Raw genomic sequence first — 12,400 nt, forward strand, 5'->3', positions numbered from 1 at the left:
TAATGAGAGTAGACACTAAGATTAACAGAACAGAACTGAAATCCCAGAAAATAATTCCAGATATACGGAAAAGCAATTTTTGGCATAAAACAAGAGCATAAAATGAATATAGTCTTTCAACAAGTGGTAAAGGGAACCTAGACAGCCACATGAAAAATAAGTCCTTTGCATAGTTAATTCAGAGTAATGATCTTTTTGTATGGACACAAGAAGACAGTTAATGCTATGCTTTTGTAACTTGGGAATTAATTGACTCAATGATTTTTACCTCCTGGACATCTGTTCTTTCGACTTAAGCCTCAGTTGCCCTTACTTCCTAGCACTCCAAAAGCAGGGTCCCGACTAGGGACTGGATGGACCCAAAGCAAGCTATGAACTATGTGCGACCTTAGCATCGAAATGGGCCTGGCCAAAGTACCATAATACTTAACTACAAGTTAAGAGCATGGTCATGGAAAAATTCTGTCATGATCCAAAAAGTAATAACTAGATTCAGATCCTGCTAGGGTTAGGAAAGATTAATCTGGCCTGAGCACTGTAGTCTGAGTCTGTGGCGATATGTTCCCAGGAGAGCCACCCAACAAGCTTAATATATCTCTTACTGTGTCCATACAAGATAACTAATATTAAGAAATAGAATTAAGATGTTAACTAAGTTATTGTACTAAGGAAAGGAGAAAAACACCTTAAGTGGTATTTTGCCTGTGAGCAAAGGAAGGGCTTTCTTATGTTGATTTTGCTATGGAACTGGGTGTAATGTCTACCCCCAACGCTGGGGAGGTGGGGAGAGACAAGAGAGAAACCAGGGCAGCAAGATGGAGCAAGGAAAGAAAAGCAAGGGGGATAGAGAGAGAAGAATGTAGGGGAAGAATGCAGGAGCAGGCACATGGAGAGATGAGAGATGCGGCTGCAAGAGGGATCCCAGGGAGATGAGCAAGAGACAGGAGGAGACAGGAATGAAGGGCAGTGTGAGACTAGAATGAGGAGTTTAGTGAGTCTGGAACAGGTGGATGGGGGCGGGGAATGGAATAAACTGGCAACTAATCAATCAAACGCTTGACTCTTGCTTCTTCCCTCATCCACCGATAGCACGGGCCGCCCCCAGCCTGGCAAGCGACCCAAGACCACCGAATACAGGCAGTGAGAGGGAGAGTCGCTGGGGCCCTCCCTAGCAGCCTGGAAATTACACAGACACAGAGAAAGAGTAAAAGAACTCTAGGTTTCTCTCACCCTACCATATAAGCTTAATGTTCATATTTATTTCTAAAAGGTGAGTAAAAGAGTGCAAAATCTTCTATCAGGGACCCCAGAGAGGAGGTAAAAACAGAGGTTCCATAAGAACAACCAGGCACACTCCCAGAATGTTCTCTTCAATTGCTGAAACCCTTCACGGCCCATCCAATCCTGCTTATACAGCAAATACAAATATAAATTTTAAGTAAATAAAAAAATATATAAAATAAAATTTTACAGTGATAGTATCTAAAGCCCTCCCGTTGATCGTCGATTTGCTCGAGCGGGCCCAGTAACGTCTCCATTGGAGACTTTGTTGTTACTGTGTCTGGCATATCGAATACTCTCGGTAGCTTGCCGGGCTCTCCGAGAGGGGCGGAGGAATCGAACTCGGGTCGGCCATGTTGGCCGCTTGTAAGGCGAACGCCCTACCGCTGTGCTATCGCTCCAGCCCCTGGAGCGATAGCATTATTTTATATAAGAAATAAATTTAATATTTAATATAAGAACTGCTTTCCTTCATTCTTTTTCCTAGAATTAATTTTTTAATTAACAGTATCTTAATATTGGAGGGCTGGAGCGATAGCACAGCGGGTAGGGCGTTCGCCTTACAAGCGGCCAACATGGCCGACCCGAGTTCGATTCCTCCGCCCCTCTCGGAGAGCCCGGCAAGCTACTGAGAGTATTCGATATGCCAGACACAGTAACAACAAAGTCTCCAATGGAGACGTTACTGGGCCCGCTCGAGCAAATCGACGATCAACGGGAGGGCCTTTACCTTTACCTTACCTTTAGTATCTAAAGCAATATGGTATTTTAATTAATAATAGACATACAAATAAATAAAACTGAATCCCCAAAATAAAACCATATCTAAATGAACATCAACTAAAATGGAGCAACATAAGTCTCCTCAGTTAATAGTGTTAATAAAACTATACAATCACAGGCAAAAGAATAAAATCAGACCAATGCCCAGCACCAAGTTGGGCAAACAAAAATAATTCAAAACAAATTAAAGATGAGATGTAAGATTTGGAGTCATAAAATATACAGAGGTAATCAGAAACTATATAATTTCAACATCAACTTTAACATCAACCTTAGAGATGAGTTTGAGAAAATGTCTCAAATGGCAAAGAAATAAAAATAAAAGTAAACAAACTGGACCTCATCAAAACTAAAAAGTTGCATAGAAAAAATAACAGGCATCAAAATAAAAAGACAGTACCCTGGATGGAAGAAGGTATTTGTACATCATTGATCTGACAAAGAATTTCATTTCATTTCATCATCCTGTTAATCGTCGATTGCCTCGAGCAGGCCCCAGTAATGTCTCTTTCATCCTAGCCCTGAGATTATATTCACGGCTCTTTAGGAGAATGAGACCCATCATTGTTACTGGTATTTGGCATATTTGGTAGGCCACGGGGAGTTTGCCAGACTCTGCCCTGTGGGCAGGCTACATTCGATAGCCTGCAAGTTTGTCCAAAGTAGGAATGAGATAATAAGATGTCTCTGCCCCCGCGCCTGGGTGTTCCTTCCCGGAGTCCCTTGGAGGGGAGCGGGTTGAGCTTTCCTCCCCGCCCCGACCAGGGCTCTGGCAGCCGAAGACCTCCAGGACCAGCCACCACCATGCTGAGACCACTCTCCGCACACATGAAGGTACTGGCAGAGGGACAAAGCCACGCGGGTTCCGGGGCCGAGACCTCCAAGCCTACTCGAATTGGAGTCGAGCATCTTCCACCCAGATCCTCCAAATTCCAGTAGGCGGGGGTCACACCCACCACCTGGCCCCCTGGCGCCGTGTAATCCCATCAGCGGCCAAGACTCAGAGACTATAAAATCCAGATCCCGGACAAAGAATTAATATTCAAAATATATTTCAAAGCCTACAAAATGCAAGAATAGACAAACTGGAGCCAAGAAGATAGCTCAAAGGACTAGCGTACATGATTTGCAAAATGAAGGTTCAGGTCCCATTCATGGTAGTCTGTTATCCCCCCAACTCTGCATTGACCCCCAAAGCCTCTTGAAGTGCCTTCCCCCGCCAAAAAAAAAAACAAAGTCACAAGTAGTCCCTGTGCACTTCCAAATGTTGTGCACTTTGTTCAACAACAAAGATAAAAAGTCTATCAATGGCCAAGGAAATAGCTCTAATAGTAAAGTACATAATAGCATGAGCAAGGCTTTGAAGTCTATTCGTGGTTGCATCTAAGAGCACAAGCAGATGTGTTCATGGAGATCCATAAGCACTGATGGACATGGCTCCTATAATTTAAAAAAATCAACCAGTGCTTGAGGAATAATATAAAGGTTAAAATGCTTGCTTTGTATGCGGCCATCCCCAGTACAATCCCAGCATCATATATAGGCCCCCAAGCACTGCCAAGAGTGATCAGTCCCCGAACACAGAACCAAGAGTAAGTTCTGAGTACTACTAGCTGCAGTTAAAAAAAGAAAAAGGTAAAAATTAAATTAAAAAGTAAGCAGCATAGCTGAATAGATAGTTCTCCTAAAGACATATACAGATGGTCAACAGGTGTACTAAAATACATTTTCATCAACTATTCACAGTAGCCAGAATCTAGAAACAACGTATGTACCCAAGAAAAGACGACTGGTTATAGAAAACATGGTATATCTACACAATGGAATAGTATACAGCAGTTAGGAAAAATGAAGTCATGAAATTCTTTTCTAGATGGATGAGCATGAATACCATGCTGAGTGAAATGAGTCAGAAGGAGAACAGACATATAATGATTGCACTTATTTGTGGAATATAAAAAAAAACATAACACGAGACCAATAACCCAAGGACAGTAGAAACAAGAGCAAGGAGGGTTAATCCGCAGTTGGAAGTCTGCCTCAACTGTTGGGGGAGAAGGCAACTGGAATAGAGAAGGGACCATTATGACAAAGATAGTTGGAAATAATCAGTTGGAAATAATAATAATACCTATTATTTCATGCTGAAAATAGGTAAAAGAACAAACGAGATAACCCCCTCAGCATCCATGTTGCAGACCGTCCAGACCATAGTGCCCAGAAAGGGGGGAGGTAGGGAAGAGAGAGAAAGAGAAAGAGAGAGGGAGGAGAAAGAGAGAGAGAGAGAGAGAGAGAGAGAGAGAGAGAGAGGAGGGGGTGGGAAGTGCCTGCATACAAACTTAGAGACAGGTTGGAGGAGGGGGGTGGCAGGAGGGAAACTGGGGTCATTGGTAGTGGTTAATGGACACTGGTGGAGGGAGTCATATGAATGCTTTGTAACTGTGTATCTCACTGTGACTCAATTAAAAAGTAAAAATTTTAAAAATTCATCATCCATTATTCACTTGTATCGCTTATCATCCCATTCATTACTCATCGATCTGCTGAAGCAGGTGTCAGTAACATCTCCATTCATCCCTGTAAACAGATAAAAATCATCTGTAATTATTCGGGAAAAATTATGCCAATATGAAATATCACTTTTTACCTATAAAAATTTAGAGAAAGATAATTTCCTTATTGCCCAAAAGACAAGAAATGGGTATTATTATAAAGGATGTTAAGAAAAGGCAATCTTTGTACACTGTTGCTGGGAATTTAAGTTGTAAATTGGTGCAGTCATATGTAACACCGTATAGATATTACTTTTTAAAAATTAAATACTAAAGTTATACTCCACTCATCCCAATTTTGAAGTATTTAGCACAAAATTATAAAATACTAATTTAGTCCTAGAGTCCTATAAAAGTACCTTGTCTTTTTTTTCCTGATTTCAAATTGATTTATGAAGCATAGTACTCAGAATGTAGGTATCCATATAAAGTAAACACACAAACTTTAAAAACCACTAATTTAAAGAGACACATGAAGCCCCAGGATTCTTGCAGAATTATTTGATTTACAAAAGCAAAGAAAAGAGAACAACCTAAATGCTCATCAACTAATGAGTGAATAAAGAATACGTGGGATATACACCTGATGGAATATTATTTAGGCATGAAAAAAGATAAACCCCTGACATTTGCAACAGCATGGATAGACCTAGAAGATATCATGCTTTGTGAAGTTAAACAGACAAACATTAATACTATGTTATATCATTTATATATGGTAGGGCTGGAGCGATAGCACAGCAGGTAGGTCGTTTGCCTTGCACACAGTCAACATGGCCGACCCGAGTTTGATTCATCTGTCCCTCGGAGAGCCCAGCAAGCTACCGAGAGTATCTCGCCTGCACGGCAAAGCCTGGCAAGCTGCCTGTGACGTATTCTATATACCAAACACAGTAACAACAAAATCTCACGATGGAAACGTTACTGGGCCCGCTTGAGCAAATCGATGAACAATGGGAGGACAGTGACAGTGGCAGGAAAGATAAACTATTAAATAAAAAGATTTTTGAATTATAAGACAAAATAGTGACTTCCAGAATAAATGGGGAGGAAACAACTAATAATGAAAAAGGAAACAATTGTATGGTAAAGGATATTACACTTCTAGTGGTGAACTTAATGTCGCAATATACATATGGATTTTAAACAATGTATACCTGAAACACGTTTTATGGGGCAAGGTTACTTCATAAATAATCATAACATAGCCTTGTAACATTTTTAATTGCCCTTCCTCATACTTTCTACTAGCTCGGCATCACTCTTGAAGATAGTGGACAATGTTACAGGCATGACAGTCCAATCCCTTTTATAAAATTTTTATTTTTTTATTTTTTAATGAATTATCGTGAGGTACATTTACAGACTTATAAACTTTCATGCTTACATCTCAGTCATACAATGATTGAGTATCCATCCCTCCACCAGTGCCCGTTCTCCACCACCAATGATTCCAGTATCCCTCCCACCAACCCCACCCCATACCCCACCCCCTACTCCCACCACTGTGGTAGGCACATTCCCTTTTACTCTCTCTCTCCTTTTGGTTGTTGTGGTCTGCAATGCAGGTATTAAGTGGCCATCATGTTCGGTCTATAGTCTACTTTCAGCACACATCTCCCTTCCAGAGTGGGTCTTCCAAACATTCTTTACTTGGTGGTCCCTTCTCTATCTGAGCTGCCTTTTTCTCCAGCATGTGAGGCCAGCTTCCAAGCCATGGAGCAATCCTCCAGGTCCTTATCTCTACTCTCCTTGGGTGTTAGTCTCTCATTCTGTTACTTTATATTCCACAAATGAGTGCAGTCCTCATATGTCCGTCCCTCTCTTTCTGACTCATTTCACTTAACATGATACTCTCCATGTTGATCCACTCATATGCAAATTTCATGACTTCATCTTTTGTAGCAGCTGCATAGTATTCCATTGTGTAGATGTACCAAAGTTTCTTTAGCCAGTCATATGTTCTCAGGCAAGAGTCCAAGTCCTTAACTACAAGGAAGATTGTATATTCAAAGAATTGTGTTTATTTATTCTGACCTGTCTGAAGGCCACTGAAGATCTTAACTTTGTATCCCATCTAACTTAAAACTCATCTCAGTTGGAAGAAGGGAAGGCATCTTTAAAGTACACTGCATGTAAGATAAATGAATATCTTATATTTAATCTGTGGAGTAAGATAAGACTTCAAATAAAGCAAACTATAGCTCCCTGAAAGTTTGGAAGAAAATCTTGGAAAATTATTCCCTTGGTAAATAAAGACAGTAGACACTATCCATTCAGCATAGAAACTGAAAAAGTCAAAGCATGTCCATGACAGGACTCATGATCAGAAAATGCCTGAGTAGACAGTTCACAGACATTGGACTGTACATTGTAGATCTTAAAACCTAAATAAACTTATTTAAATAAATTCAAAAAGTCAAGAGAACAAATGGTGAACAATTTGAAAAAGATGATAAAAATATTAAATTATAAAAAGAAACCAAATAGAAGTAATTGAGCTGAAAATTACAGTAACTGAAACAAAGGATTTCAGAAACAGATGATGAGGCAACTGAATATCCACATACAAAAGAATTAGACTTAATTCCTAATGCATGCAATTTATAAAATATAATTCTAATTTAATTAATGCTTATATATATGAGGTAAACTATAAACTCTTGAAAGTTTATGAAGGACAACCATGTGAACAAGCTGGATTCCGAAAAGGATTCAGTACCATCGACCATATCCACACGATTACTAAGCTCATTGAGGTTTCTCGGGAGTTCAAGATGCCGCTCTGTCTAACGTTCATTGATTTAAAGAAGACCTTTGATTCTGTTGAGACGGAAGCGGTCATGGAAGCCCTAGCCAATCAGGGCGTACAAACTCAATACATCAGGATCCTTCGTGAGCTCTATTGCGGATTCACTACCAAGATCTAACCATTCTACAAAGAAGTAATCATCCATATCAAGAGAGGGGTTCGGCAGGGTGATACCATTTCACCAAAACTCTTCAGTGCCACCCTCAAGAACATCATGCGACGACTGGAATGGGAAAACATGGGAGTGAAGATAGATGGTCGGCAACTACACCACCTCCGCTTTGCTGATGACATCGTTCTAATAACACCAAACATCAGCCAAGCCGCACAAATGCTGAACGACTTTGACTGTGAATGTGGAAAGGTTGGACTACAGCTGAATCTTACGAAGACAATGTTTGTGAGAAACAGCCTTGTTCCTGACGCTCCATTCGCTCTCAACGAAACCACCATCTCCGAATGCAACAGTTATATATACCTAGATCGAGAAATCAACATGATGAATGACCTGGCACCTGAGTTGACAGGAGGAAGAGAGCAGCTTGGAATGCCTTCAAGAGCGTTGAAGAAATAACTAAAAGGACAAAGAACCTCCAGCTACGAGCACATCTCTTTGATTCCACTGTTCTTCCTGCATTAACATATGCCTCAGAGACCTGGACCCTACGAAAACAGGATGAGAACGCTATTCGGGTCTCTCAAAGAGGAATCGAAAGAGCTATGCTTGGAATATCACGATTCACTCAAATGAGAGATAGAATCTGGAGTTCTGATCTTCGTCAACGCTCAAGAATCAGGGACGCTGTCTCATTTCCAAGACATCAAAAATCAGATGGGCTGGACACGTAATGAGATTTACAGACAACCGCTGGACTAGAGCCATTACTGATTCGATTCCACGGGACATCAAAAGATCACGTGGACACCCACCTACAAGATGGTCAGACTTCTTCGTCAAGACCCTGAATGATCGGTTTGAGGCTCTGCATGTTCCTAGAATAAACAGATACCAGTTGCTAGCACGCAACTGGGTTGAATGGAGACGTTACTGGCACCCGCTGGAGTAAATCGATGAATAACGGGGATTAAGTGATTAAGTGATATACGAGGCAAACTATAAACTCTTGAAAGAAGTTAGAAATGAGTCAATGCATTTCACTGGCAATTAGCTCTTAAATATAACACCAAAAGCATAAAAATGTTTAATGTAATAGGGCTTCATCAAAATTATAAAAATTTGTGCAATAGTACATTACCAAGTAAGTGAAAACAAAAATATAGAAATCAATATATATTTGCAAATTATATAATTAATAAGACTCTAGGCTCCAAACTATATAAAGAGCAGTACAATTCAACAACAAAAATACAAACAACCTGGTTTTTAAAATCTGATACAGCAGAAGAGATAGTACAGCGATTACAGTACTTGTTTTAGAAGCAGCCAATCTTTTTTTTTTTTTAATTTTTATTAGTGAAACACCATGAGGTACAGTTGTAGACTTACAAACTTTTGTGCTTGGGTTTCAATTATACAATGTTCGAGTACCCATCCATCCCTTCACCAGTGCCCATGTTCCACCACCACTGATCCCAGTATCCCTCCCCCTTATCCCCCCCATCCCACCCTGCCTCAGTGGCAGGGAATTCCCTTTTGTTCTCTCTCTCTCCTTTTGGGTGCTGTGGTTTGCAAAAAAGGTATTGAGTGGAAGTCGTGTTTGGTCTATAGTCTACTTTCAGCATGCATCTCCCATCCTGGGAGGATCCTCCCAACACCCTTTACTTGGTGTTCCCTTCTCTATCTGAGCTGCCTTTTCCCCTAGCATGTGCGGCTGTCCTCCAACCCATGGAGTGAACCTCCAGAAGCAGCCAATCTTGGTTCAACATCCAGTACCACATATAATCCCCCAAGCACTGTGCATGGAGTAATGATTCCTGAGCACTTAACCAAGAGTAGTATGGTAAAAGATATGGATAAATACTTCTTCAAGAAGTTATGCAATGGTCAAAGAACAGATGAAATGTTATTCAGTCTTTAGTTAGTAGCAATGAATACGAAAAGCACTAGATATCATTTCATAGCCATTTTGAGGCTAATTTTTTTAAAAAAATTAAAAATCACCAGTGTTAATAAGTATGTGAAGAAATTGGAATACTTATATACTGTTAATGAAATGCAAAATGATTCAACTGCTTTGGAAAATATAGTTTATCAAAATGTTTAAGTTATAATATGATCTAGTAATTTCACTCCTAGACATTTACTTCAAAAACTGAAAATATTCAAACAAAATTTATACACATATATTCATGACAGCACTATTAACAGAAGTCAAAAGTATTATCTAAATATTTATCAACATATAAATGGATAAATAAAAGTGACACATTCACATAGTATTTTATGTAACCATAAAAATACTAATCACTATCACTACCATCCCATTGTTCATCAATTTGCTCAAGCTGGCACCAGTAACATCTCCATTCATCCCTGTCACATGCTAGTGTAGCCCAATCGCATATTGGGGGCTCTTTCAGAGTCAGAGGAATGAGGACCATCATTGTTACTGTTTTTGTCATATCGAGTATGCCACGGGTAGCTTGTCAGGCTCTGCCGTGTGGACGGGAAACTCTCATAACTTGCCGGGCTCTCTGAGAGGGATGGAGGCTTTTGGGGAAGCCTATAATCACCTTTACAGGTGTTTCCAGTCAGGTAAATATGTGGGCAGGATACTCTCAGTAGCCTGCCGGGTTCTCTGAGAGTGAGAAGTAGAAAATAAGAGGTCTATTATTAGCTAGAATAATAAACTTCCAGGAGCTTGGTTTTATAGTCTCTGTATCCTGCCGTTGATGGGGTTACACGGCAGTTGGTGAGTGTAACTGTCTAGCTACTGGAAGACGGGGATCTGGGTGGAGGAGGCCTAGTCCTGAACCGAACAGGCTTGGAGATCTCAGCCCCGGGTCCCGCACACCTGGGTTCCTCTGCCGGTTCCTTCATGCATGAGGCTCGTCTTAGCATGTGGAGAGTGCTCTCAGCATGGCTGTGGCTGGGTCCCGGAGGTCTTCTGCTGCTGGGGCTCTGCTCCGGGTGGAGAGGGAAACTCAACCCGCCCTCCTCCAAGGGGCCCTGGTGAGGACAGCCAGGCAAGGAGGCAGGAGACTCTGTGTTATTCACTTCCGGGAGCTTGGTTTTTTCTAATACTAATATGTGTTATTATTTTGATGAAACTGAAAAATTTTCTGAATAACTCAAAAATAGTCAAGGGTCCAAAATCACAATGTAGAAGAGATGTCTGAACTCCATGTTCCCTGCCATACTATTCGCAATAGCCAAAATCTGGAAACATCTAAAATGTTGAAAAACAGATGATTGGATAAAGAAACCATGTTACACAATGTGACACTGTTCAGCTGTAAGAAAAGATGAAGTCTTGCAATTTGCTACTAAGTTGGATTTAGAGTATCTTGATGTCTTAAGTCAGAGGGAGAGGAACATACTCATAATGATCTGTCTCCTAATTTGAATATAAAGAAACTTCTAAAGGGAGTATCAAATGCCCACAGGCAATAGAAACAAAGAACAGGAAAACTGGTCTTCTGTAGGAAGCTTGCCATTGGAGTGGGGGTTGAAGGGAACTCTAGGACCATGGTAGAAGCAAAAGTCTTACCATAAAGGCAGACTGGGGAGCAGGAGGGAAACTGGGGCATTGATGGAGCAAAAGTGGATACTGGTGAAAGGATTGGTGTTAGAACATTGTAACGCTGAAACTCAATCATGTACATTTTTTGTAATTTTGTAATTCTGATGATTCAATAAAAAAGAGAAAACTGCTAAGTGAAAAGTAGTCAAATATTAAAGGATACATACTATTTGATTCCTATAAATAAAATTTCCAAACTATGTTAAATCCATATACCCAGAATACTGGTGACTTCCAGGTCCTATGAATAAAAAAGGACTGAAAGAAACTGCTTAATGATACATGATTCCTTCTGAAGTGCTGAAAATGTTTTGGAACTAGAGAGTGGTTGTAAAACTGTGAATGTACTAAATACCCTTAATAGTGATATTGGTGGAAGGAAGTTCACACTGTTAGTGGGACTGGTCTTGAAACATTCTATGCCTGAAAATCTATTATGAAAATATAAATGACAGTGCCTTAGTAAATTAATAAATAACAATAGCGATAGCACAGCGGGTAGGGTGTTTGCCTTGCACACGGCCGACCCAGCCGACGGTAGTTCAATTCCTCTGCCCCTCTCGGAGAGCCCAGGAAGCTACAGAGAGTATAATTCCTGAACACAGTTTGGTGTGGCCCCAAAACCAGAAAGATAGAACTATTATAAACAGACACAAGTATTTTGATGACATAAATTATCTATGTCATATATTATCTATATCTGAAAAACAACCCCAAGAATGTATAATTTTGAACTTTAGCGATATTAACCTTTTATTTATCCAAATAGTGTAATTAATCAAGAAAATGTAAATTGGCATGAGTCTCTGACACTTAATATAAGAAAAAATGAATAAACGCAGATATATTTCAAAGAAATATGTTTCAAACAACTTCTAAAAACAAATTACGGTAGAAAATTAACAGGTCCAGTTAACTTTTGAGGGGCTTGTCTTCTTTTAAAATTAATGTTTGAAGATAATACTTCAACCATCTATATCACTCAGTACCTGTGGGGCGAGTGCATCAGCAACCTGATGCCACCGCCGCTGTGTGTGTGCTCTTTGTGTGAGTTTACACAGTGCTTTCAGGCTTCCTCATACGCCAAAATTGCCGCTGTGCCGTTGGCCAGACCTCAACAACTTGGGACCAAGTTTACCAAGAAATTAAACCGCCAAAAGTTAGGTATGTGGAAGCCATACCCACAAACCATCTCTAGCTCAACTATAAGCTCATTTATTGGCCTTATTTCAGAGACCCATAGATAAATCTCGAAAGAGATTAAAAGT

Source organism: Sorex fumeus, unplaced genomic scaffold (genome assembly GCF_029834395.1).
Source record: "Sorex fumeus unplaced genomic scaffold, SorFum_2.1 ptg000098l, whole genome shotgun sequence".
Classification (NCBI taxonomy): domain Eukaryota; kingdom Metazoa; phylum Chordata; class Mammalia; order Eulipotyphla; family Soricidae; genus Sorex; species Sorex fumeus.